Source organism: Euprymna scolopes, chromosome 1, assembly GCF_053919585.1.
Source record: "Euprymna scolopes isolate OS-2025 chromosome 1, ASM5391958v1, whole genome shotgun sequence".
Classification (NCBI taxonomy): domain Eukaryota; kingdom Metazoa; phylum Mollusca; class Cephalopoda; order Sepiida; family Sepiolidae; genus Euprymna; species Euprymna scolopes.
Genome location: NC_136482.1, coordinates 8,931,563 through 8,958,643, shown reverse-complemented (window position 1 = coordinate 8,958,643; position 27,081 = coordinate 8,931,563). Strand labels below are relative to the sequence as shown.

Sequence of the window (27,081 nt, the reverse complement as noted above, 5' to 3'; positions counted from 1 at the left end):
TAAAGACAAAATACACACATGAAGTGTGCTCATTGAAAAGACAGTCACATACAAGAAAGTTATTTCGGATCAATGAAACCACGGTGAAGTCCGACTGTGGAATAAACCTTCTTCATCTCAACAAGGGGTGTAGTCAGCTAACTATTAAGAACCCAGGCTGGTGTCTCACAAGAAGGACTTTACGCATTCAACAAGCAAGCAAATTAATATTGGATTTATTGAATGTGAGATCATCTATAATAATTTCCACAATCAAATAATGCTGCAGCTCACACAAACCGTAAAAGCTTCTGGGCTTGACCATTACTCCTGATCTTAAATGGAACACGTATATCAAATCTGTTGCCAAGGCCGCTGGAAAAATGGTGGGATCTTTCTATCGATCCAGTAGATATCTCACTGCTGATGCTATTCTCTACCTATATAAGAGCCAGGTACGTCCAAGGATGGAATACTGTTGCCACATCTGGGCAGGAGCTGCTAGAAAGGACTTGTCCTGCCTTGATAGAGTTCAAAATAGACTTCGTAGCCTCGTAGGAGATGTCCTTTTCTCCTCCTTGCAACCTCTATCTCACAGAAGAGATGTTGCGAGTTTGTCTCTGATGTATCGTTATTTTCATGGAAAGTGTTCAACTGAGCTTCAATCTATGGTCCCCCCTCGCCAAACTTTCACAAGAAACACTCGTCTAGCTGTAAACACTATCAATAATTTCCCCCACTCTTTATCTGTGCCTAAACCTAAACGTAGATTCCATGAACAAAGCTTCTTTCTTAGAACTGCACGCCTGTGGAATTGTCTTCCGTTTTCCTGCTTTCCGGCTGACTACAATATGGTTGTGTTCAAGTCTAAAGTAAATAAGTTCTTGATGAGCCGTTCCATATAAGTTATTAAATTTACCAAATTTTCATTACTAATGATTACTATATTGACCAATTTCTACTGTACACTCTTTAACCCTTATCCTTGAGTGGCCTCTGGGCCTTGATAATGTGGTGATGCCTATGTAAAAAAAAAAAAAAAAAGGCACAGACTGAAAGTAGAATCCTGAGTTTGGATATGTTCTATTGTTGAGCCCAAATGAGGGCGAAACTCTTGTTTAAGGCATCCAGTCTACGGCTTTCATGGTTTGTATGAACTGCAGTGTTGTCTGATTGTGGAACAAATTATTATCATCTCACAATCAAATATATATATATATATATATATTTACTATAATAATTAAATACCTATAGACACTAGTGGTTCATCCTTTCAGGAATCATCAGTGCAGGGTTTCACGATTAACGCCAGTCGAGAGACAACAGGCAACAGAAGTCATGTCTGGCTTCATTAGCAAGGACCTGAACCACTTGGCTACCGACAACTGCAAGAGATACAGTTGAAATTAAACGTTTATTCTTTTTAAATGCTTTTAACGTCAGTCAGAGTGACCTAGTCATATAATGACAATGTATGCATATGAGCTAAGTTGACCGACTTTATTACAACTGAAAGTGCTCAACGATAAGAAACAAGTTTCTTAAAAGGATGACATAATTTATTTATTTAAAAATATTATAGATAGAAATAGATATTTCCAACTACAATATTTTTAAATATTTTTATATCGACTAGCATTTCATGCTTACGCAATCATTAGTATAGGAAGTGATAATTACTGCTGGTCGGGAGATTTGAACCTAGTCACAAAGTCACCCTTGACTTTGTAGGTTAGCATCTTACTTCAAGACCACCGGTAATTAACACAAGAATTGAAGGAAAGTGCCTATAAATGCCACATCTGTGAACATTCAGAGTAAACAGTCAGGGAGCATTCAACAACTGGAAGTTAGAATGCTGCATTCACACTAAAATGGACGCATATATATTATATATACACAGTTGTATATTCATAGGATTGAGAGATTTTCTTTTCAATAGACTCTGCACCTCTTATGATGTATATGATTAAAAAAAAAAAGAAGAATTTCTGTAATATTTAATTCCGTGAATTTGTTGCTAAACACAATAACAGATATTCTTGCTAATTAAAAGATCATGTGGGATTTTCATCTTTACATGAGTGACGACAAAAACAAGCGGTGAATTACACCAGGCATCCATTTTTTCAAAAAAGCGTGACAAAAAATTTTCAGCTTTATGTGCAACCCTTCCAATTATGTAGCCCAAAAGAATATGTATTTAATTCTACTTATTCGCGAATTCGAACAATAACAGGTACGCCTGGGATATACAATTGCGAATTTACCCAACTTGTGACAAAAATGAGAACTGATATCAACTTCACTTAAGGGGTGCAGTTTCTTTAAAATGCCTAACGCAGATCCCCCAAATTATTATGCTCCTTTTGTAACTCCTTCAATCATGTAGTCATGAAAGCTTGACTGTGACCCTCTGCTTGGTACAGTTGTAGTGCTGCTCTCTGGGAGCAGTTTTTAGAACTAGATCGATGACTAATATGCTGTCAGTAAGAAAAAACATTTAGCATTGTCATCGAAATGTAAATCTCAAGGGAAGCAACTCTTGCAAATGCAGTTTTTTTTAATCCAAAACAAATGGAGAAATATTAGAATATGAAAGTATACAGAACTGGATTATGTGTGTATATATATATACATATATATATATATATATAAACAAATAAAAAAAAATACTGCAGAATATTTAGCCATTCAGAATTAAAGTTATGCCCGGGGGGTCAGCAGTTCCACAAGTTTGCAATTCTTGGAAAGAAGCTACTGGAATTGGAGGCCGTATTACAATGAGGAATCAAAACAGTGAATTGATGGAAACCACTAAATCAAAGGAACTGGAACAAAGAAATCAGAGAATAGACAATTTATAGAAAAGACTGAGAGTAGCAACATCACGTTTGTGAGAGAGAGGCTAAAGAGAAGAAGGGGTAGTGCTACAATTGTTATGGCATCTTTTGTTTATTAAATTGTTACATGAGAATACAGAATAGTTAACAAAGCTCCCACCACCATCCTATGTTAAGAATAGGTTTCTAAATAATTTTATTTCAGTACAGTTCATAAACTGCAGAAGTACTCATCTTTCTTTAAAAACTTCTCTACCTCTTTGTATTATCTTTCTCTCTCTCCTGCCTAGCCAAGAAAGATTTCCATATTCTGACCAAAGAGAACAGATGATACACTGATTCTAAATGGAAAGCAAAGAAAGTGTATTTCAGTTTGAGTTTCACACTAAAGGATTCTTTAGGGATTTTATAAAGGATTCTTTAGGGATTTTATAAAGGATTCTTTAGGGATTTTATAAAGGATTCTTTAGGGATTTTATAAAGGATTCTTTAGGGATTTTATAAAGATTCTTTAGGGATTTTATAAAGGATTCTTTAGGGATTTTATAAAGGATTCTTTAGGGATTTTATAAAGGATTCTTTAGGGATTTTATAAAGATTCTTTAGGGATTTTATAAAGATTCTTTAGGGATTTTATAAAGGATTCTTTAGGGATTTTATAAAGGATTCTTTAGGGATTTTATAAAGGATTCTTTAGGGATTTTATAAAGATTCTTTAGGGATTTTATAAAGGATTCTTTAGGGATTTTATAAAGGATTCTTTAGGGATTTTATAAAGGATTCTTTAGGGATTTTATAAAGATTCTTTAGGGATTTTATAAAGGATTCTTTAGGGATTTTATAAAGGATTCTTTAGGGATTTTATAAAGGATTCTTTAGGGATTTTATAAAGGATTCTTTAGGGATTTTATAAAGATTCTTTAGGGATTTTATAAAGGATTCTTTAGGGATTTTATAAAGGATTCTTTAGGGATTTTATAAAGATTCTTTAGGGATTTTATAAAGGATTCTTTAGGGATTTTATAAAGGATTCTTTAGGGATTTTATAAAGGATTCTTTAGGGATTTTATAAAGATTCTTTAGGGATTTTATAAAGGATTCTTTAGGGATTTTATAAAGGATTCTTTAGGGATTTTATAAAGGATTCTTTAGGGATTTTATAAAGGATTCTTTAGGGATTTTATAAAGATTCTTTAGGGATTTTATAAAGGATTCTTTAGGGATTTTATAAAGATTCTTTAGGGATTTTATAAAGATTCTTTAGGGATTTTATAAAGATTCTTTAGGGATTTTATAAAGATTCTTTAGGGATTTTATAAAGATTCTTTAGGGATTTTATAAAGATTCTTTAGGGATTTTATAAAGGATTCTTTAGGGATTTTATAAAGATTCTTTAGGGATTTTATAAAGGATTCTTTAGGGATTTTATAAAGATTCTTTAGGGATTTTATAAAGGATTCTTTAGGGATTTTATAAAGATTCTTTAGGGATTTTATAAAGGATTCTTTAGGGATTTTATAAAGATTCTTTAGGGATTTTATAAAGGATTCTTTAGGGATTTTATAAAGGATTCTTTAGGGATTTTATAAAGATTCTTTAGGGATTTTATAAAGATTCTTTAGGGATTTTATAAAGGATTCTTTAGGGATTTTATAAAGATTCTTTAGGGATTTTATAAAGGATTCTTTAGGGATTTTATAAAGATTCTTTAGGGATTTTATAAAGGATTCTTTAGGGATTTTATAAAGATTCTTTAGGGATTTTATAAAGGATTCTTTAGGGATTTTATAAAGATTCTTTAGGGATTTTATAAAGGATTCTTTAGGGATTTTATAAAGGATTCTTTAGGGATTTTATAAAAGATTCTTTAGGGATTTTATAAAGATTCTTTAGGGATTTTATAAAGATTCTTTAGGGATTTTATAAAGATTCTTTAGGGATTTTATAAAGATTCTTTAGGGATTTTATAAAGGATTCTTTAGGGATTTTATAAAGATTCTTTAGGGATTTTATAAAGGATTCTTTAGGGATTTTATAAAGGATTCTTTAGGGATTTTATAAAGATTCTTTAGGGATTTTATAAAGATTCTTTAGGGATTTTATAAAGATTCTTTAGGGATTTTATAAAGGATTCTTTAGGGATTTTATAAAGATTCTTTAGGGATTTTATAAAGATTCTTTAGGGATTTTATAAAGATTCTTTAGGGATTTTATAAAGATTCTTTAGGGATTTTATAAAGATTCTTTAGGGATTTCGGAGGGGGCATAATCGCCCATTTAAAAATTAAAATGATTCAGGTTTGCTTAGAATGTGATCCATATAAGCAAAGTTCTGTGACTTTCAATTTCTTCTTAAGTCCCCTTATGCTTTAGCCTTAAATTTAAGTTTTAATCTCCATAAGAATGGTGTAAAACTGCTCTGTTCAGGGGAATTCATTTCACACATCCTAGGATGAGTATTGTTCTAGTTAAAAATATATAGCAAAAAAAGCCTTGGCAAAACAAACATTGATTAACTCACATCTATATATATAAAAGGCAAAAATCGGTGTGTATGTATGTATGTATGTATGTATGTATGTATGTTTGTTTGTAACGCTAAAACTTTTGAAAGACGGAACCAGAGTTGACAAATTTGGTATCATATTGCACCTTGATCACCCGGATGACAAATATCGAAATTTCACGTCAAACGGACCAGTAGAAAGGGGTCAACTGATCGTTTTTCTCCTAGGGGGGCCCCCCAAAAAACCTGTCATTTTACCGTTATTCAATACGTGTCACGTGACGTGACGTCAGCTCAAACTTTTGACAGACACAACCAAAGTTGACAAATTATGTATCATATTGAACCTTGATCACCCGCATGACAAATATCGAAATTCCACACCAAACGGACCATTAAAAGGGGGTGAACTGATCATTTCTCTCCTAGGGGGGCCCCCCAAAAAACCTGTCATTTTAATGTTAATATTACATAATCCAAAAACGCTTAGTCATGTCACGTGACGTGACGTCAACATCCAGTAATGGCGAACAAATGTAAACAAACACTTTGTTTTACCGATACTTTTGTAATTTCTCTTCTGCTTTGTTCTAGAGATTATTAAACTCCATGACAATGTCTCCAACGTATTTAACTGGTTAAAAATAGTATTTATACAAGAGTTTTAACGAAAAATATCAGGAAAAAATGTACAGGAATAAAAAAAAATTCAGCTTTCAAAATATTCGTCGATAAAAAAACCGATCTTTATATTTACGCTAGCCATTTTGTATATTACCACGTGACCTGCTATCTCTTAAACTGGAGGGGGGGGATCCACTTGAATCCAACAAAACCAGTAATTTTTTTTTTCTATTATATATACATCATTTTCTATAAAATTAAGTGTAGACTTTATAATTAAAACAAAAAATGTTATTCATACTAAAAAAAAAAAACGCTTAGTCATGTCACGTGACGTGACGTCAACATCCACTAATGGCGAACAATTGTACCTATTTACTATGCCTCCCCACGGGACAGAGTTAGACACCAGGGTCGTTTTTTAACGTGGAGAAAAGGTACAAAAATAAAAATTGTCTCAGTCGTGGAGGATTTCTCCTCCACCGAAAGAGAACAAGAAATAGAAGTGCAGCATCTGAAGAACAGATACTACACTTTGATCTTGACCAAAAGGCCAAGAATGCGAACAATTGTAAATAACAACTTTTTTCACAAAACCAACACCGTCTTTCTTTTTTTTTCTCTCTCTTTCTCTCTCTCACCCACTTACTCTTCCCTCTCTCTCACCCTCTTTCTCTTGACGTCACACCACTGTTAAACTGTGGGGGGGGGGAACACATTCCCAGGCATTATCTCCTATAGATGCACATTTTATTAGAAATTCAGCTTTCAAAATATTAGACGATAATAAAAATATAAAACCAACACCCTCTTTCTCTTTTCTCTCTCTCTCACCAACTTACTCTTCTCTCTCTCTCACCCTCTTTCTCTTGACCTCCTACTACTGTTAAACTGTGTGTGTGTGTGGGGGGGGGGAAGAGGCAGCTTGAAAACCAACAAAAACAGTGCACAGTTTCCCAAGCATTTGGGGTGGGAAGGGGGGGAAGAAGCCGAGCGCACAGTTTCGTGTGAGAGAGAGATAACAATTCTCAACCTATATAATCAACAAATTTTTTATCTACAGATTTGAAAGTTTGTATATAGGGTATTCAGACATATGGAAATATATCTAGCATAATCTATCTATTATATCTATAAAAGTGAAAATGTGTGTGTGTGTGAGGTAGCCAGAGAGAGAGAGAGAGAGAGAGAGAGAGAGAGAGAGAGAGAGACAACAATTCTCAACCTATATATTCAATACATTTTTTATCTACAGATTTGAAAATTTGTATATAGGGTATTCAGACATATGGAAATATATCTAGCATAATCTATCTATTATATCTATAAAAGTGAAAATGTGTGTGCGTGTGTGTGTGTGTGTGTGTGTGTGTGTGCGTAAGAGAGAGAGAGAACAATTCTCAACCTATATACTCAACGTATTTTTATCTACGGATTTTAAACTTTGTATATAGGGTATTCAGACATATAGAAATATATCTAGCATAATCTATACATTATATCTATAAAAGTGAGAATGTGAGTGTGTGAGAGAGAGAGAACAATTCTCAACCTATATATTCAACAAATTTTTTACCTACAGATTTGAAAATTTGTATATTGGGTATTCAGACATATGGAAATATATCTAGCATAATCGATCTATTATATCTATAAAAGTCAGAATGTTTGCGTGTGGTTGTGTGTGTAAGGTTGCGAGAGAGAGAGAGAGAACAATTCTCAACCTATCTATTCAATAAATTTGTTATCTACAGATTTGACCATTTGTATATAGGGTATTCAGACATATGGAAATATATCCAGCATAATCTATCTATTATATCCATAAAAGTGAGAATGTGTGCGTGAGAGAGAGAGAGAGAGAGAGAGAGAGAGTAAGTACAATTCTCTCCCTATATATTCAACAAATTTTTTATCTACCGATTAGAAAATTTGTATATAGGGTATTCAGACATATGGAAATATATCTAGCATAATCTATCTATTATATCTATAAAAGTGAGAATGTGTGTGAAAGAGAGAGAGAGAGAACAATTCTCAACCTATATATTCAACAAATTCTATCTTTACAGATTTGAAAATTTGTATATAGGGTATTCAGACATTTGGAAATATATCTAGCATAATCTATTATATCTATAAAAGTGAGAATGTGTGTGTGAGAGAGAGAGAAAGAACAATTCTCAACCTATATACTCAACAAATTTTTTATCTACAGATTTAAAAATTTGTATATAGGGTATTCAGACATATAGAAATATATCTAGCATAACCTATCTATTATATCTATAAAATGACCATGTGTGTGTGTGAGAGAGAGAGAGAGAGAGAGTCAGAGAGAGAGAGAGAACAATTTTCAGCTTGTGTGTGTGTGAGAAAGAGAGAGAGAGAAAGAGAGGAAGGAAAATTCTCACCCTATATATTCAACAAATTTTTTATCTACATATTAGAAAATTTGGATATAGGGTATTCAGACGTATGGAAATATATCTAGCATAATCTATCTATTATATCTATAAAAGTGAGAATGTGTGTGTGAGAGAGAGAGAGAAAGAGAGAGAGAGAGAACAATTCTCAACCTATATATTCAACTAATTTTTTATCTACAGATTTGAAAATGTGTATATTGGGTATTCAGACATATGTAAATATATCTGGCATAATCTATGTATTATATCTATAAAAGTGTGAATTTGAGTGATGGAAAGAGCAAAAAATTCTCAACCTATATAGGTTGAGAATTTTTTGCTCTTTCCATCACTCAAATTCACACCTATAAAACCTATAAAAAAAAAAGCATATATAAACCTATAAAAGTGAGAATATGTGTGAGAGAGAGAGAGAGAGAGAACAATTCTCAACCTATATATTCCACACATTTTTGGGCACAGATTTAGAAATTTGTATATAGGGTAGGCAGACATATAGAAATATATCTAGCATAATCTATCTATTATATCTATAAAAGTGAGAACTTGTGTGTGTGTGTGTGTGTGAGAGAGAGAGAGAACAATTCTTAACCTACATACTCAACAAATTTTTTACCTACAGTTTAGAAAATTTGTATATAGGGTATTCAGACATATGGAAATATATCTAGCATAATCTATCTATTATAACTACAAAAGTTAGAATGTGTGTGTGAGAGAGAGAGAGAACAATTCTAAACCTATATATTCAACAAATTTTTTATCTACAGATTTGAAACTTTGTATATAGGGTATTCAGACATATGGAAATATATCTAGCATAATCTATCTATTTTATCTATAAAAGTGAGAATACGTGTGTGTGAGATAGCGAGAGAGAGAGAAAAAGAGAGAGATAAAAATTCTCAACCTATACATTCAACAAATTTTTTATCCACAGATTTGAACATTTGTATATAGGGTGTTCAGACATATAGAAATATATCTAGCATAATCTATCTATTATATGTATAAAAGTGAGAATGTGTGTGTGTGTGAGAGAGAGGACAATTGTCAACCTATGTATACAACAAATTTTTTATCTACAGATTTCAAAATTTGTATATTGGGCATTCAGACATATTTTAATATATCTGGCATAATCTGTCTATTATATCTATAAAAGTGAGAATGTGTGTGATAGAGAGAGAGAGAACAATTCTCAACCTATATACTCAACAAATTTTTTATCTACAGATTTGAAAATTTGTATATAGGGTATTCAGACATATGGAAATATATCTAGCATAATCTATTATATCTATAAAAGTGAGAATGTGTGTGTGTGTGTGTGAGAGAGAGAGAGAGAGAGAGAGAGAACAATTCTCAACCCATATACTCAACAAATTCTTTATCTACAGATTTTAAAATGTGTATATAGAGTATTCATACAAATAGAAATATATCTAGGATAATCTTTCTATTATATCTATAAAAGTGAGAATGTGTGTGTGTGAGCGAGAGAGAGAGAGAGAGAGAGAGAACAGTTCTCAACCGATACATTCAACAAATTTTTATATATAGGGTATTCAGAAATATCGAAATATATCTAGCATAATCTATTATATCTTTAAAAGTTAGAATGTGTGTGTGTGAGAGATAGAGAGAACAATTCTCAACCTATGCACTCTACAAATTTTTTATCTACAAATTAGAAAATTTGTATATAGGGTATTCACACATATGGAAATATATCTAGCATAATCTATCTATTATATCTATAAAAGTTAGAATGTGTGTGTGAGGTAGCCAGAGAGAGAGAGAGAGAGAGTAAGAACAATTTTCAACCTATATATTCAACAAATATTTGATCTACAGATTAGAAAATTTGTATATAGGGTATTCAGACATATGGAAATATATCTAGCATAATCTATCTATTATATCTCTAAAATTGAGAATGTGTGTGTGAGAGAGAGAGAACAATTTTCAACCTATATACTCAACAAATTTTTTTATCTACAGATTTGAAAATTTGTATATAGGGTATTCAGACATATGGAAATATATCTAGAGTAATCTATCTATTATATCTATAAAAGTGAGAATGCGTGTGTGTGTGAGAGAGAGCGACACAGAACAATTCTCAACCTATATATTCAACAAATTTTTTATGTACAGATCTGAAATATCACATTTGTATAGAAGTAGAAATCTTGATACCTACTCTGATACCTAATAAAAGAAAGGACACTCTTTAGGGCGGATTTTGATTATAACAAGTCACTAATTAGAAATTATAATAAACATTCTAATAATTTAAGAATTTTACCAAAATAAAATTGCATGGTAATCACCCAATTTCTGCCACAAAATTTTGATTGGCAGAACTCATAAACATAAAATATATATTTTCTAATTTCATCTTTTTTTTTTCTTTTTACATAATCTGGTTTGATGTTTTCCCAAATATTCAAATCACTATATTTTGCTGCTTAATATCAAATACAGTAACTGAGTTATTTTTATGCATCAAACAATTACATTTTCTCATTCATCCAAACTAATCACTGAACATCAATTTCATATTTTCTTCACTAAAATATTACTGTGCTTGATGTCATCAAGTGGAGCGGATCATTTTTTTTTCATTTGTTCACACATTTTTCCAATTTATATATATTTTGTTAAAGATTCTTAGCCTATGTCATTGCATACCAATCTGTTTATTAAAAGTTAAGGTTCACTGTAAACACATATGTTACACCAAAATAAAAACGCTTCAGATAATGTCTTGATATTCAATTCAGTTTCTCACATGACATCTTATGAAGTTAGTAGAAATGTTACAGACTTTTGAATCTCAAACACTTTCAATACTGTGCACTGATATTTTCTTTTTTGCAATATAAGCACATTCATGATTTTTTTTACAAACGTTAAAAACTTTCACATTGTGTAGCAATATACTGAAACAATTATAAAAATATTTGTTTTTATTTTGAATGATGCAGGGCATCTGAAGAGAGATTTTTCTAACAAAATGAAAGTATAATTTTTAGCAATAGGTATCTAGGAAAAGGCCACTACATCTTCTATATATATAAAAGGCAAAAATCGGTGTGTATGTATGTATGTATGTATGTATGTATGTATGTTTGTTTGTAACGCTAAAACTTTTGAAAGACGGAACCAGAGTTGACAAATTTGGTATCATATTGCACCTTGATCACCCGGATGACAAATATCGAAATTTCACGTCAAACGGACCAGTAGAAAGGGGTCAACTGATCGTTTTTCTCCTAGGGGGGCCCCCCAAAAAACCTGTCATTTTAACGTTATTCAATACGTGTCACGTGACGTGACGTCAGCTCAAACTTTTGACAGACACAACCAAAGTTGACAAATTATGTATCATATTGAACCTTGATCACCCGCATGACAAATATCGAAATTCCACACCAAACGGACCATTAAAAGGGGGTGAACTGATCATTTCTCTCCTAGGGGGGGCCCCCAAAAAACCTGTCATTTTAATGTTAATATTACATAATCCAAAAACGCTTAGTCATGTCACGTGACGTGACGTCAACATCCAGTAATGGCGAACAAATGTAAACAAACACTTTGTTTTACCGATACTTTTGTAATTTCTCTTCTGCTTTGTTCTAGAGATTATTAAATTCCATGACAATGTCTCCAGCGTATTTAACTGGTTAAAAATAGTATTTATACAAGAGTTTTAACGAAAAATATCAGGAAAAAATGTACAGGAATAAAAAAAAAATTCAGCTTTCAAAATATTCGTCGATAAAAAAACCGATCTTTATATTTACGCTAGCCATTTTGTATATTACCACGTGACCTGCTATCTCTTAAACTGGAGGGGGGGATCCACTTGAATCCAACAAAACCAGTAATTTTTTTTTTCTATTATATATACATCATTTTCTATAAAATTAAGTGTAGACTTTATAATTAAAACAAAAAATGTTATTCATACTAAAAAAAAAAAAACGCTTAGTCATGTCACGTGACGTGACGTCAACATCCACTAATGGCGAACAATTGTACCTATTTACTATGCCTCCCCACGGGACAGAGTTAGACACCAGGGTCGTTTTTTAACGTGGAGAAAAGGTACAAAAATAAAAATTGTCTCAGTCGTGGAGGATTTCTCCTCCACCGAAAGAGAACAAGAAATAGAAGTGCAGCATCTGAAGAACAGATACTACACTTTGATCTTGACCAAAAGGCCAAGAATGCGAACAATTGTAAATAACAACTTTTTTCATAAAACCAACACCGTCTTTCTTTTTTTTCTCTCTCTTTCTCTCTCTCTCTCACCCACTTACTCTTCCCTCTCTCTCACCCTCTTTCTCTTGACGTCACACCACTGTTAAACTGTGGGGGGGGGGGAACACATTCCCAGGCATTATCTCCTATAGATGCACATTTTATTAGAAATTCAGCTTTCAAAATATTAGACGATAATAAAAATATAAAACCAACACCCTCTTTCTCTTTTCTCTCTCTCTCACCAACTTACTCTTCTCTCTCTCTCACCCTCTTTCTCTTGACCTCCTACTACTGTTAAACTGTGTGTGTGTGGGGGGGGGAAGAGGCAGCTTGAAAACCAACAAAAACAGTGCACAGTTTCCCAAGCATTTGGGGTGGGAAGGGGGGGAAGAAGCCGAGTGCACAGTTTCGTGTGAGAGAGAGAGAACAATTCTCAACCTATATACTCAACAAATTTTTTATCTACAGATTTGAAAGTTTGTATATAGGGTATTCAGACATATGGAAATATATCTAGCATAATCTATCTATTATATCTATAAAAGTGAAAATGTGTGTGTGTGTGAGGTAGCCAGAGAGAGAGAGAGAGAGAGAGACAACAATTCTCAACCTATATATTCAATACATTTTTTATCTACAGATTTGAAAATTTGTATATAGGGTATTCAGACATATGTAAATATATCTAGCATAATCTATCTATTATATCTATAAAAGTGAAAATGTGTGTGTGTGTGTGTGTGTGCGTAAGAGAGAGAGAGAACAATTCTCAACCTATATACTCAACGTATTTTTATCTACGGATTTTAAACTTTGTATATAGGGTATTCAGACATATAGAAATATATCTAGCATAATCTATACATTATATCTATAAAAGTGAGAATGTGAGTGTGTGAGAGAGAGAGAACAATTCTCAACCTATATATTCAACAAATTTTTTACCTACAGATTTGAAAATTTGTATATTGGGTATTCAGACATATGGAAATATATCTAGCATAATCGATCTATTATATCTATAAAAGTCAGAATGTTTGCGTGTGGTTGTGTGTGTAAGGTTGCGAGAGAGAGAGAGAGAACAATTCTCAACCTATCTATTCAATAAATTTGTTATCTACAGATTTGACCATTTCTATATAGGGTATTCAGACATATGGAAATATATCCAGCATAATCTATCTATTATATCCATAAAAGTGAGAATGTGTGCGTGAGAGAGAGAGAGAGAGAGAGTAAGTACAATTCTCACCCTATATATTCAACAAATTTTTTATCTACAGATTAGAAAATTTGTATATAGGGTATTCAGACATATGGAAATATATCTAGCATAATCTATCTATTATATCTAGAAAAGTGAGAATGTGTGTGAAAGAGAGAGAGAGAAGAGAGAGAGAGAGAGAGAGAACAATTCTCAACCTATATATTCAACTAATTTTTATGTACAGATCTGAAAATTTGTATACAGGGTATTCAGACATATGGAAATATATCTAGCATAATCTATTATATCTATAAAAGGTAGAATGTGTGTGTGTGTGTGTGTGTGTGAGTGAGTGAGTGAGTGAGAGAGAGAGAGAGAGAACAATTCTCAACCTATATACTCAACAAATTTTGTATCTACAGATTTGATAATTTGTATATAGGGTATTCAGACATAAGGAAATATATCTAGCATAATCTATCTATTATATCTATAAAAGTGAGAATGTGTGTGAAAGAGAGAGAGAGAGAGAACAATTCTCAACCTATATATTCAACAAATTCTATCTTTACAGATTTGAAAATTTGTATATAGGGTATTCAGACATTTGGAAATATATCTAGCATAATCTATTATATCTATAAAAGTGAGAATGTGTGTGTGAGAGAGAGAGAAAGAACAATTCTCAACCTATATACTCAACAAATTTTTTATCTACAGATTTAAAAATTTGTATATAGGGTATTCAGACATATAGAAATATATCTAGCATAACCTATCTATTATATCTATAAAATGACCATGTGTGTGTGTGTGAGAGAGAGAGAGAGAGAGAGTCAGAGAGAGAGAGAGAACAATTTTCAGCGTGTGTGTGTGTGAGAAAGAGAGAGAGAGAAAGAGAGGAAGGAAAATTCTCACCCTATATATTCAACAAATTTTTTATCTACATATTAGAAAATTTGGATATAGGGTATTCAGACGTATGGAAATATATCTAGCATAATCTATCTATTATATCTATAAAAGTGAGAATGTGTGTGTGAGAGAGAGAGAAAGAGAGAGAGAGAGAACAATTCTCAACCTATATATTCAACTAATTTTTTATCTACAGATTTGAAAATGTGTATATTGGGTATTCAGACATATGTAAATATATCTGGCATAATCTATGTATTATATCTATAAAAGTGTGAATGTGAGTGATGGAAAGAGCAAAAAATTCTCAACCTATATAACCTATAAAAGTGAGAATATGTGTGTGAGAGAGAGAGAGAGAGAACAATTCTCAACCTATATATTCCACACATTTTTGGGCACAGATTTGGAAATTTGTATATAGGGTAGGCAGACATATAGAAATATATCTAGCATAATCTATCTATTATATCTATAAAAGTGAGAACTTGTGTGTGTGTGTGTGTGTGTGTGAGAGAGAGAGAGACAACAATTCTTAACCTACATACTCAACAAATTTTTTACCTACAGTTTAGAAAATTTGTATATAGGGTATTCAGACATATGGAAATATATCTAGCATAATCTATCTATTATAACTACAAAAGTTAGAATGTGTGTGTGAGAGAGAGAGAGAACAATTCTAAACCTATATATTCAACAAATTTTTTATCTACAGATTTGAAACTTTGTATATAGGGTATTCAGACATATGGAAATATATCTAGCATAATCTATCTATTTTATCTATAAAAGTGAGAATGCGTGTGTGTGAGATAGCGAGAGAGAGAGAGAGAGAAAAAGAGAGAGATAAAAATTCTCAACCTATACATTCAACAAATTTTTTATCCACAGATTTGAACATTTGTATATAGGGTGTTCAGACATATAGAAATATATCTAGCATAATCTATCTATTATATGTATAAAAGTGAGAATGTGTGTGTGTGTGAGAGAGAGGACAATTCTCAACCTATGTATACAACAAATTTTTTATCTACAGATTTAAAAATTTGTATATTGGGCATTCAGACATATTTCAATATATCTGGCATAATCTGTCTATTATATCTATAAAAGTGAGAATGTGTGTGATAGAGAGAGAGAGAACAATTCTCAACCTATATACTCAACAAATTCTTTATCTACAGATTTTAAAATTTGTATATAGAGTATTCATACAAATAGAAATATATCTAGGATAATCTTTCTATTATATCTATAAAAGTGAGAATGTGTGTGTGTGTGAGCGAGAGAGAGAGAGAGAGAGAGAGAGAGAGAACAGTTCTCAACCTATACATTCAACAAATTTTTATATATAGGGTATTCAGAAATATCGAAATATATCTAGCATAATCTATTATATCTTTAAAAGTTAGAATGTGTGTGTGTGAGAGATAGAGAGAACAATTCTCAACCTATGCACTCTACAAATTTTTTATCTACAAATTAGAAAATTTGTATATAGGGTATTCACACATATGGAAATATATCTAGCATAATCTATCTATTATATCTATAAAAGTTAGAATGTGTGTGTGTGAGGTAGCCAGAGAGAGAGAGAGAGAGAGAGTAAGAACAATTTTCAACCTATATATTCAACAAATATTTGATCTACAGATTAGAAAATTTGTATATAGGGTATTCAGACATATGGAAATATATCTAGCATAATCTATCTATTATATCTCTAAAATTGAGAATGTGTGTGTGAGAGAGAGAGAGAGAACAATTTTCAACCTATATACTCAACAAATTTTTTTATCTACAGATTTGAAAATTTGTATATAGGGTATTCAGACATATGGAAATATATCTAGAGTAATCTATCTATTATATCTATAAAAGTGAGAATGCGTGTGTGTGTGAAAGAGAGCGACACAGAACAATTCTCAACCTATATATTCAACAAATTTTTTATGTACAGATCTGAAATATCACATTTGTATAGAAGTAGAAATCTTGATACCTACTCTGATACCTAATAAAAGAAAGGACACTCTTTAGGGCGGATTTTGATTATAACAAGTCACTAATTAGAAATTATAATAAACATTCTAATAATTTAAGAATTTTACCAAAATAAAATTGCATGGTAATCACCCAATTTCTGCCACAAAATTTTGATTGGCAGAACTCATAAACATAAAATATATATTTTCTAATTTCATCTTTTTTTTTTCTTTTTACATAATCTGGTTTGATGTTTTCCCAAATATTCAAATCACTATATTTTGCTGCTTAATATCAAATACAGCAACTGAGTTATTTTTATGCATCAAACAATTACATTTTCTCATTCATCCAAACTAATCACTGAACATCAATTTCATATTTTCTTCACTAAAATATTACTGTGCTTGATGTCATCAAGTGGAGCGGATCATTTTTTTTTCATTTGTTCACACATTTTTCCAATTTATATATATTTTAAAGATTCTTAGCCTATGTCATTGCATACCAATCTGTTTATTAAAAGTTAAGGTTCACTGTAAACACATATGTTACACCAAAATAAAAACGCTTCAGATAATGTCTTGATATTCAATTCAGTTTCTCACATGACATCTTATGAAGTTAGTAGAAATGTTACAGACTTTTGAATCTCAAACACTTTCAATACTGTGCACTGATATTTTCTTTTTTGCAATATAAGCACATTCATGATTTTTTTTACAAACGTTAAAAACTTTCACATTGTGTAGCAATATACTGAAACAATTATAAAAATATTTGTTTTTATTTTGAATGATGCAGGGCATCTGAAGAGAGATTTTTCTAACAAAATGAAAGTATAATTTTTAGCAATAGGTATCTAGGAAAAGGCCACTACATATGTTATAAGTTCCAAATTTCCACAACCTGGCAAATACTGGTACATGCTAGCAAATTTAGATTTGCAATTACAGAATATGATTCTAATTTTTTCCTTTGCTCTTTATTCTAACACTACACTAAGTTTACTGTGTTATTTCGCTACAGTTGATATTGTGTAGAACAATAAGAAAATCATAGTGAACAATGCATTCAACAAAATTTCACACACATTTCTAGATACCTATATCTAATAAGTTCAAAAGAAAGGACACACTTAGGGAGGTATTTTGGTGGTCAAGTCACTAAAAAGAGATTAGCTGGTTTCCCGGCATAGCCTAGGATATAATAAAGATTGACTGAAATACATGTTCTAGCTGGTTTCTAGGCGTTGCCAGGGATGTAATATAGACACATTATGTTGTATATTACCTGTTCTCTTCTCCCTAAGGTAAAACAATTTCATATACATGCTGTAAATTACCTATGCTAGGGATAAAACATGAACAATACCAGTCCTAGGGTAGATAAAACAAATAATACATAGAGATGAAAGATTCCTCTCCCCTAAGAATCAAACATATGTTCAATATCTGCTTTTGTTTTTTCATTGTTTATACGGTCCCGAGCAACGCCGGGTAGCCCTGCTAGTCTATATATATAAAAGCCAAACGTCTGTGTGTATGTATGTATGTTTGTTTGTAATGCTAAAACTTTTGAAAGACGGAACCAAACTTGACAAATTTGGTATCATATCGAAGCCCCATCACCCGGATGACAAATATCGAAATTTCACGTCAAACGGACCACTAGAAGTTGGTCAACTGATCAGTTATCTTCGAGGGGGGCCCCCAAAAAACCTGTCATTATCTATATATATAAAAGACAAATGTTTGTTTGTAACGCTAAAACTTGAGATGAAAGATTCCTCTCCCCTAAGAATAAAACATGTTCAATATCTGCTTTTGTTTTTTCATTGTTTATACGGTCCCGAGCAACGCCGGGTAGCCCTGCTAGTTTAGTATAAGAAAAAGTAATGCGCTAAATGTTGCCCCATCCTCCACCATGGTTGCTATCAAAAAATATTTAAACAAAAAAAATATGTAGTAATTGTCTGTATTTTTGAGATGAGTTGTTTTCATTGATTGAAATTGTCGGACTGACTTCCTCATCTTGGTTGTTATTGTCACAACGTTTCGGCCGTTTTGCCCTCCGGCCTTTGTCAGGTGAACGGTTTGTTAGGAGTCTCGAACCCAACCCTTTATCATTATTACGAGTGGTCCTAGACGTTGTATCAAAGTTTACAGTTACCCAAAGGTGCTGAGTTCAATCCTGAACGAAGGCAGTGAAAAAGTAACATTGAAAAACAGAGAATCAGCAACTATGTCCCAAAGCCTAGCTGGAGTCCGAACACAGTACCCCCGTAATAATAATAAAGGGTTGGGTTCGAGACTCCTAACAAACCGTTCACCTGACGAAGGCCGGAGGGCAAAAACGGCCGAAACGTTGTGACAATAATAACCAAGATGAGGAAGAGTCCGACAATCTCAATCAAAAAAAATATGTGTTCCCATTTTGAGTCCGAGGTTGAAAAAGAATACATCAACTTCATGGGTGTGTCCCATGTATTTTATATAATAGACTAATAAGATTACATGGCGTTGCCCGGGACAAAAGAGTAACATCTTTCTATTAAAACTTCTATCTCTTTATTTCTCTCTTTCTCTATCCCCACTTCAGTTTTTCCTTCCCTTTCCCCAAATCCGCTTTTCTTCTGTGCATTCCTCTTTCGCACACACACACACAGAATTTGAATCCTTATACAGGGGGCTGTCAGGACCATCTGGCATGAGAATACTTTTTTCTACAAGTAACCCATGACTAAATAATCAAAACCACATAATATTCACAATGGCTCATATGCGGAATGGTGCATCTAAGTGATGTTGCTGATAGTAACATCATGAAGCTGGATACTCTACCAGACTAGAAGAATTCCAGTAAAACCAAGAGACCACAAGAAAAATATACTATAACATTTTTAAATGGTCAATCGGGGAAAGGAATATTATGTTCTGAATTTCTTTACTAATTAAACATTTTAGAGGTAAAAGAAAATTTAATAAAACACTTGAATATCTATGCATCATATATATAAAAGAAAATTTAAAAAAAAAACAAAAAAACTTGACTATCTATGCATCACATATAGAGATCAAGTGTTAACCTCAAAAAGGTGTCTCTTGATTTCTCAGAACTTTGACTAAAATAAAATGAAACAAGAAACAAACAAAACTTTATAAAATAGACTCCTTATTGTATTAGTTAATATTTTCTTTCAAACATAGTACATAATACTGAAAAACGACTCTCCTAGACGAAACTTGACCCAGTAGAGCTTCCGAGAATAAATAGTTTTTTTCCTAAATTTCAGATATTGTTCATCCAGAGCAATGATGGGCAAGACAATACCAACTTTGTAGAGGTTTGTTTTGTATTCTTTAACTTTTAGCTGAACATACAAACACACAGACAACTGTCCTTTATAAATTACAAGGGTCATTCCAAAAGTAAAGTATTTCTTCTTAACCAAAAAAATTGAAGAGCTACAAATACAGTAGTGGTATCATCAAAACTAACACCTTTTTGTGTTCCCAAATGTATTTTTCTACATAGTCACCAGCATTCTCAGTGCATCTTTGCCAATAATTCAATGACGCATCTCTACTTCTGATGCACGTCTATGAATGGGGTTGTTTTCTTAGTCTAATACCATCAAAACTGCAACAGAGAGATGAAACTTTCAAGCCATGATTGCATAGGTTCAGTCATCATAACAATGCAATTGGCAATCTCCTTCTGATCCATTCGAACGGAATAAAAAATTGAAGGCATTATTTTTTGGAAAGCGCCTTGTAAAAGATCCATGGTATGTAAGCATGTAAATTAATCCGGGGGTGATCGTTAGAAAAACAAGGAATTTGAGATTGCAAATTTTAGTTTAGATTTTATTACATCTGGCTAATTCATTTATTTGATTTGTACGGACAACATTTTGAGCATCTGTGAGTGCATTGTAAAATTAATCTTTGAAAATTTTATAAAAGTTTTTCTTTGTAGAAATAAAATACCTTTTCTATCAACCATTCTGTATTTTGGCAGATAAAAGAAAAAAGGTGAGGGGCTTAAAAGTTAAATTTAATTATTATGATACTGTTTGGTTATTAAATTATTAATTGAAGAAAATTGTTACAAAATTAACTTTGTTCAATAACTTCTGAAACTTTTAATCTCGGTACATACGAATTTGCTGACAATTTTAAAGCCAGTTTAAATGGTTCGACAGATTGAATGCTTCAGATTTATTTTAAAGAGTCACAAAATAACTTCTTTTTCTACTATAAAATAAAAAACAAGAAAAAAATTCTCATAGTATCCTTTAAAAAACGCCTGACCTGTTATAGGGAGGATCCTGGGTCAAAGTAATTAGGTTAAAATCAAAAGAAATATAAAATGCCACTGTTACATAAATGAACAACGTTTCCCTTTGCTTTATTGTATGTAAATGAGTCGCAAGTGTCAGAATACGGTTGGACCCATGTCCAGAATTCCCCTATATTAAAAAACAAAAGTAAAGAAAAATCTGCACGATATAAATATCTGTGACAAAAAGAAAATATCACACACCAAAAATCACGCAATTTGATTTTTTATAAAGAAAATCATTTTTTGAGAAAATTTGAGTTTTTTCAATGTCTCCATGTTAAAAATGGCTTTCTAAATAAAACCTTGCAAATTTGAATTATTTGAAGTTATCTCCCTCGTTTTCAGCCTGTTGTCTCAATATCATCACTGTTCCCTCAGCTACAAAATATGATTTTTGCATTTAAAAATAAAAAATACTTGATCAATTTACGTGATTGTTTTTTTATTTTCTTTCCACCACGTACATCATACAGATTTTTCTTCTTTTTTTTTTTTTAATATAGGACCAATTCTGGACAAGCACCTACAGTTCTTTTTGTTGGTTGTGGAAAAGTTTGAAAAAATGCTGATTCAAGGAACCTGTTTAGGAATTGCAAGGTAAAAAATCAGGGAAGTCACACTAATAAAATACAAGTTTTTTTTGGGGTGTTTCTCATCCCTCAGTATATCCACCCCACCACTTCCCGCTTCCCAGACATACACACGCAATTCCCGGATTTAATTTTCCAGGGGAAAAATCCAAGAGAGATGGTTATCTTTCCTGAGAATGACAAGAGACACGCGCACACATACACAGAAACTCTTTCCGTCTCCATAGATTTTGTTGTACTCAGACGATACAGGAGGGCGACAGAGACTAATCGATGATGGACGAAGACGAATAATTCCTGTGTTAGGGTTAGTCTGATGGTGTTATTGTAAAAACAGCATACTGCATCTGGATCTCCTGGGTGGAGGGGTGGGGTCGCAGAAGGAATAAGGTTCGCACAAAGAGTGAGGGATGCTGAAGAACTAGGATGCGTGAGATTGGATGCTCGGAATGTTGTCGTTAATTATTGTAGAAGATTTTCAGACAGCGTTTTCTGTGTTGTTGCTGTTGTTGTTGTTGTTGAGGGTTTACTTTTGGGGGGGTATTTCTACAGCATCACGAAATGTTTTTGTTTTGTCTACCCCCTCCCTAGATTCGCTGCTCTGAAACAAAATTGAATATTAAGTTTTTCAGAAAAGAAAAAGTATTTGAGTGAATACTTTGTTTACAAGGACTTGATTTTTTTCTTTTCAGTTATAAAAATTTTCCGTTGTTGTTATAATGATGATAATAATAATAAGTTGTTCTAATGATGATAATAATAAATTGTTGTTATAATGATGATAATAATAAATTGTTGTTATAATGATGATAATAATAAATTGTTGTTATAATGATAATAATAATAAATTGTTGTTATAATGATGATAATAATAATAAGTTGTTATAATGATGATAATAATAAATTGTTGTTATAATGATGATAATAATAAGTTGTTATAATGATGATAATAATAAATTGTTGTTATAATGATGATAATAATAATAAGTTGTTATAATGATGATAATATTAATAAGTTGTTATAATGATGATAATCATAAATTGTTGTTATAATGATGATAATAATAATAAGTTGTTATAATGATGATAATAATAAATTGTTGTTATAATGATGATAATAATAAATTGTTGTTATAATGATGATAATAATAAATTGTTGTTATAATGATGATAATAATAAGTTGTTATAATGATGATAATAAATTGTTGTTATAATGATGATAATAATAAATTGTTGTTATAATGATGATAATAATAAATTGTTGTTATAATGATGATAATAAATTGTTGTTATAATGATGATAATAATAAATTGTTGTTATAATGATGATAATAATAAATTGTTGTTATAATGATGATAATAATAAATTGTTGTTATAATGATAATAATAAATTGTTGTTATAATGATGATAATAATAAATTGTTGTTATAATGATGATAATAATAAATTGTTGTTATAATGATGATAATAATAAATTGTTGTTATAATGATGATAATAATAAATTGTTGTTATAATGATGATAATAATAAATTGTTGTTATAATGATGATAATAATAAATTGTTGTTATAATGATGATAACAATAAATTGTTGTTATAATGATGATAATAATAATAAGTTGTTATAATGATGATAATAATAAATTGTTGTTATAATGATGATAATAATAAATTGTTGTTATAATGATGATAATAATAATAAGTTGTTATAATGATGATAATAATAATAAGTTGTTATAATGATGATAATAATAAATTGTTGTTATAATGATAATAATAATAAATTGTTGTTATAATGATGATAATAATAAATTGTTATAATGATGATAATAATAAATTGTTGTTATAATGATGATAACAATAAATTGTTGTTATAATGATGATAACAATAAATTGTTGTTATAATGATGATAATAATAAATTGTTGTTATAATGATGATAATAATAAATTGTTGTTATAATGATGATGATAATAAATTGTTGTTATAATGATGATAATAATAATAAGTTGTTATAATGATGATAATAATAATAAGTTGTTATAATGATGATAATAATAAATTGTTGTTATAATGATGATAATAATAATAAGTTGTTATAATGATGATAATAATAATAAGTTGTTATAATGATGATAATAATAATAAGTTGTTATAATGATGATAATAATAATAAGTTGTTATAATGATGATAATAATAAATTGTTGTTATAATGATGATAATAAATTGTTGTTATAATGATGATAATAATAAATTGTTGTTATAATAATGATAATAATAAATTGTTGTTATAATGATGATAATAATAAATTGTTGTTATAATGATGATAATAATAATAAGTTGTTATAATGATGATAATAATAAATTGTTGTTATAATGATAATAATAATAAATTGTTGTTATAATGATGATAATAATAAATTGTTGTTATAATGATGATAATAATAAATTGTTGTTATAATGATGATAATAATAAATTGTTGTTATAATGATGATAACAATAAATTGTTGTTATAATGATGATAACAATAAATTGTTGTTATAATGATGATAATAATAAATTGTTGTTATAATGATGATAATAATAAATTGTTGTTATAATGATGATAATAATAAATTGTTGTTATAATGATGATAATAATAATAAGTTGTTATAATGATGATAATAATAAATTGTTGTTATAATGATGATAATAATAAATTGTTGTTATAATGATGATAATAATAAATTGTTGTTATAATAATGATAATAATAAATTGTTGTTATAATGATGATAATAATAAATTGTTGTCATAATGATGATAATAATAAATTGTTGTTATAATGATGATAATAATAAATTGTTGTTATAATGATGATAATAATAAATTGTTGTTATAATGATGATAATAATAATAAGTTGTTATAATGATGATAATAATAATAAGTTGTTATAATGATGATAATAATAAATTGTTGTTATAATGATGATAATAATAATAAGTTGTTATAATGATGATAATAATAAATTGTTGTTATAATGATGATATTAATAAATTGTTGTTATAATGATGATAATAATAATAAGTTGTTATAATGATGATAATAATAAGAGGTTGTTATAATGATGATAATAATAAGTTGTTATAATGATGATAATAATAAATTGTTGTTATAATGATGATAATAATTGTTGTTATAATGATGATAATAATAAATTGTTGTTATAATGATGATAATAATAAAATTGTTGTTATAATGATGATAATAATAATAAGTTGTTATAATGATGATAATAATAATAAGTTGTTATAATGATGATAATAATAAATTGTTGTTATAATGATGATAATAATAAATTGTTGTTATAATGATGATAATAATAAATTGTTGTTATAATGATGATAATAATAAATTGTTGTTATAATGATGATAATAATAATAAGTTGTTATAATGATGATAATAATAATAAGTTGTTATAATGATAATAATAAATTGTTGTTATAATGATGATAATAATAAATTGTTGTTATAATGATGATAATAATAAATTGTTGTTATAATGATGATAATAATAATAAGTTGTTATAATGATGATAATAATAATAAGTTGTTATAATGATGATAATAATAAATTGTTGTTATAATGATGATAATAATAATAAGTTGTTATAATGATGATAATAATAATAAGTTGTTATAATGATGATAATAATAATAAGTTGTTATAATGATGATAATAATAATAAGTTGTTATAATGATGATATAATAAATTGTTGTTATAATGATGATAATAATAAATTGTTGTTATAATGATGATAATAATAAATTGTTGTTATAATGATGATAATAATAATAAGTTGTTATAATGATGATAATAAATTGTTGTTATAATGATGATAATAATAAATTGTTGTTATAATGATGATAATAATAAATTGTTGTTATAATGATGATAATAAATTGTTGTTATAATGATGATAATAATAAATTGTTGTTATAATGATGATAATAATAAATTGTTGTTATAATGATGATAATAATAAATTGTTGTTATAATGATAATAATAAATTGTTGTTATAATGATGATAATAATAAATTGTTGTTATAATGATGATAATAATAAATTGTTGTTATAATGATGATAATAATAAATTGTTGTTATAATGATGATAATAATAAATTGTTGTTATAATGATGATAATAATAAATTGTTGTTATAATGATGATAATAATAAATTGTTGTTATAATGATGATAACAATAAATTGTTGTTATAATGATGATAATAATAATAAGTTGTTATAATGATGATAATAATAAATTGTTGTTATAATGATGATAATAATAAATTGTTGTTATAATGATGATAATAATAATAAGTTGTTATAATGATGATAATAATAATAAGTTGTTATAATGATGATAATAATAAATTGTTGTTATAATGATAATAATAATAAATTGTTGTTATAATGATGATAATAATAAATTGTTATAATGATGATAATAATAAATTGTTGTTATAATGATGATAACATAAATTGTTGTTATAATGATGATAACAATAAATTGTTGTTATAATGATGATAATAATAAATTGTTGTTATAATGATGATAATAATAAATTGTTGTTATAATGATGATAATAATAAATTGTTGTTATAATGATGATAATAATAATAAGTTGTTATAATGATGATAATAATAATAAGTTGTTATAATGATGATAATAATAAATTGTTGTTATAATGATGATAATAATAAATTGTTGTTATAATGATGATAATAATAATTGTTGTTATAATGATGATAATAATAATAAGTTGTTATAATGATGATAATAATAAATTGTTGTTATAATGATGATAATAATAAATTGTTGTTATAATGATGATAATAATAAATTGTTGTTATAATGATGATAATAATAATAAGTTGTTATAATGATGATAATAATAAATTGTTGTTATAATGATGATAATAATAAATTGTTATAATGATGATAATAATAAATTGTTGTTATAATGATGATAATAATAAATTGTTGTTATAATGATGATAATAATAAATGTTGTTATAATGATGATAATAATAAATTGTTGTTATAATGATGATAAATAATAATAAGTTGTTATAATGATGATAATAATAATAAGTTGTTATAATGATGATAATAATAATTAGTTGTATAATGATGTATAATAATAAGTTGTTATAATGATGATAATAATAATAAGTTGTTATAATGATGATAATAATAATAAGTTGTTATAATGATGATAATTAATAATAAGTTGTTATAATGATGATAATAATAAATTGTTAATGATGATAATAATAAATTGTTGTTATAATGATGATAATAATAAATTGTTGTTATAATG

The 27,081-nt window shown here is 29.2% G+C and overlaps 1 protein-coding gene, 1 long non-coding RNA gene and 2 pseudogenes across 3 annotated transcripts in view; 1 reads left to right on the top strand and 3 right to left on the bottom strand.

Moving 5' to 3' along the window:
- Positions 1–27,081, bottom strand: part of LOC145277731 (protein kinase C delta type-like) — a 433,752-nt gene that overhangs the window by 225,703 nt on the left and 180,968 nt on the right. The gene's annotated exons all lie outside the window — the stretch shown is intronic.
- Positions 1–27,081, top strand: part of LOC145278049 (uncharacterized) — a 94,990-nt gene that overhangs the window by 47,649 nt on the left and 20,260 nt on the right. For both annotated transcript variants that reach the window (XR_013868340.1, XR_013868301.1), the window contains exon 2: positions 21,624–21,717. This is a non-coding gene — a long non-coding RNA (uncharacterized LOC145278049). The remainder of the gene's footprint in view (positions 1–21,623; positions 21,718–27,081) is intronic.
- On the bottom strand, positions 6,385–6,518 carry LOC145284554 (U2 spliceosomal RNA; annotated as a pseudogene).
- Positions 12,496–12,629, bottom strand: LOC145284548 (U2 spliceosomal RNA; annotated as a pseudogene).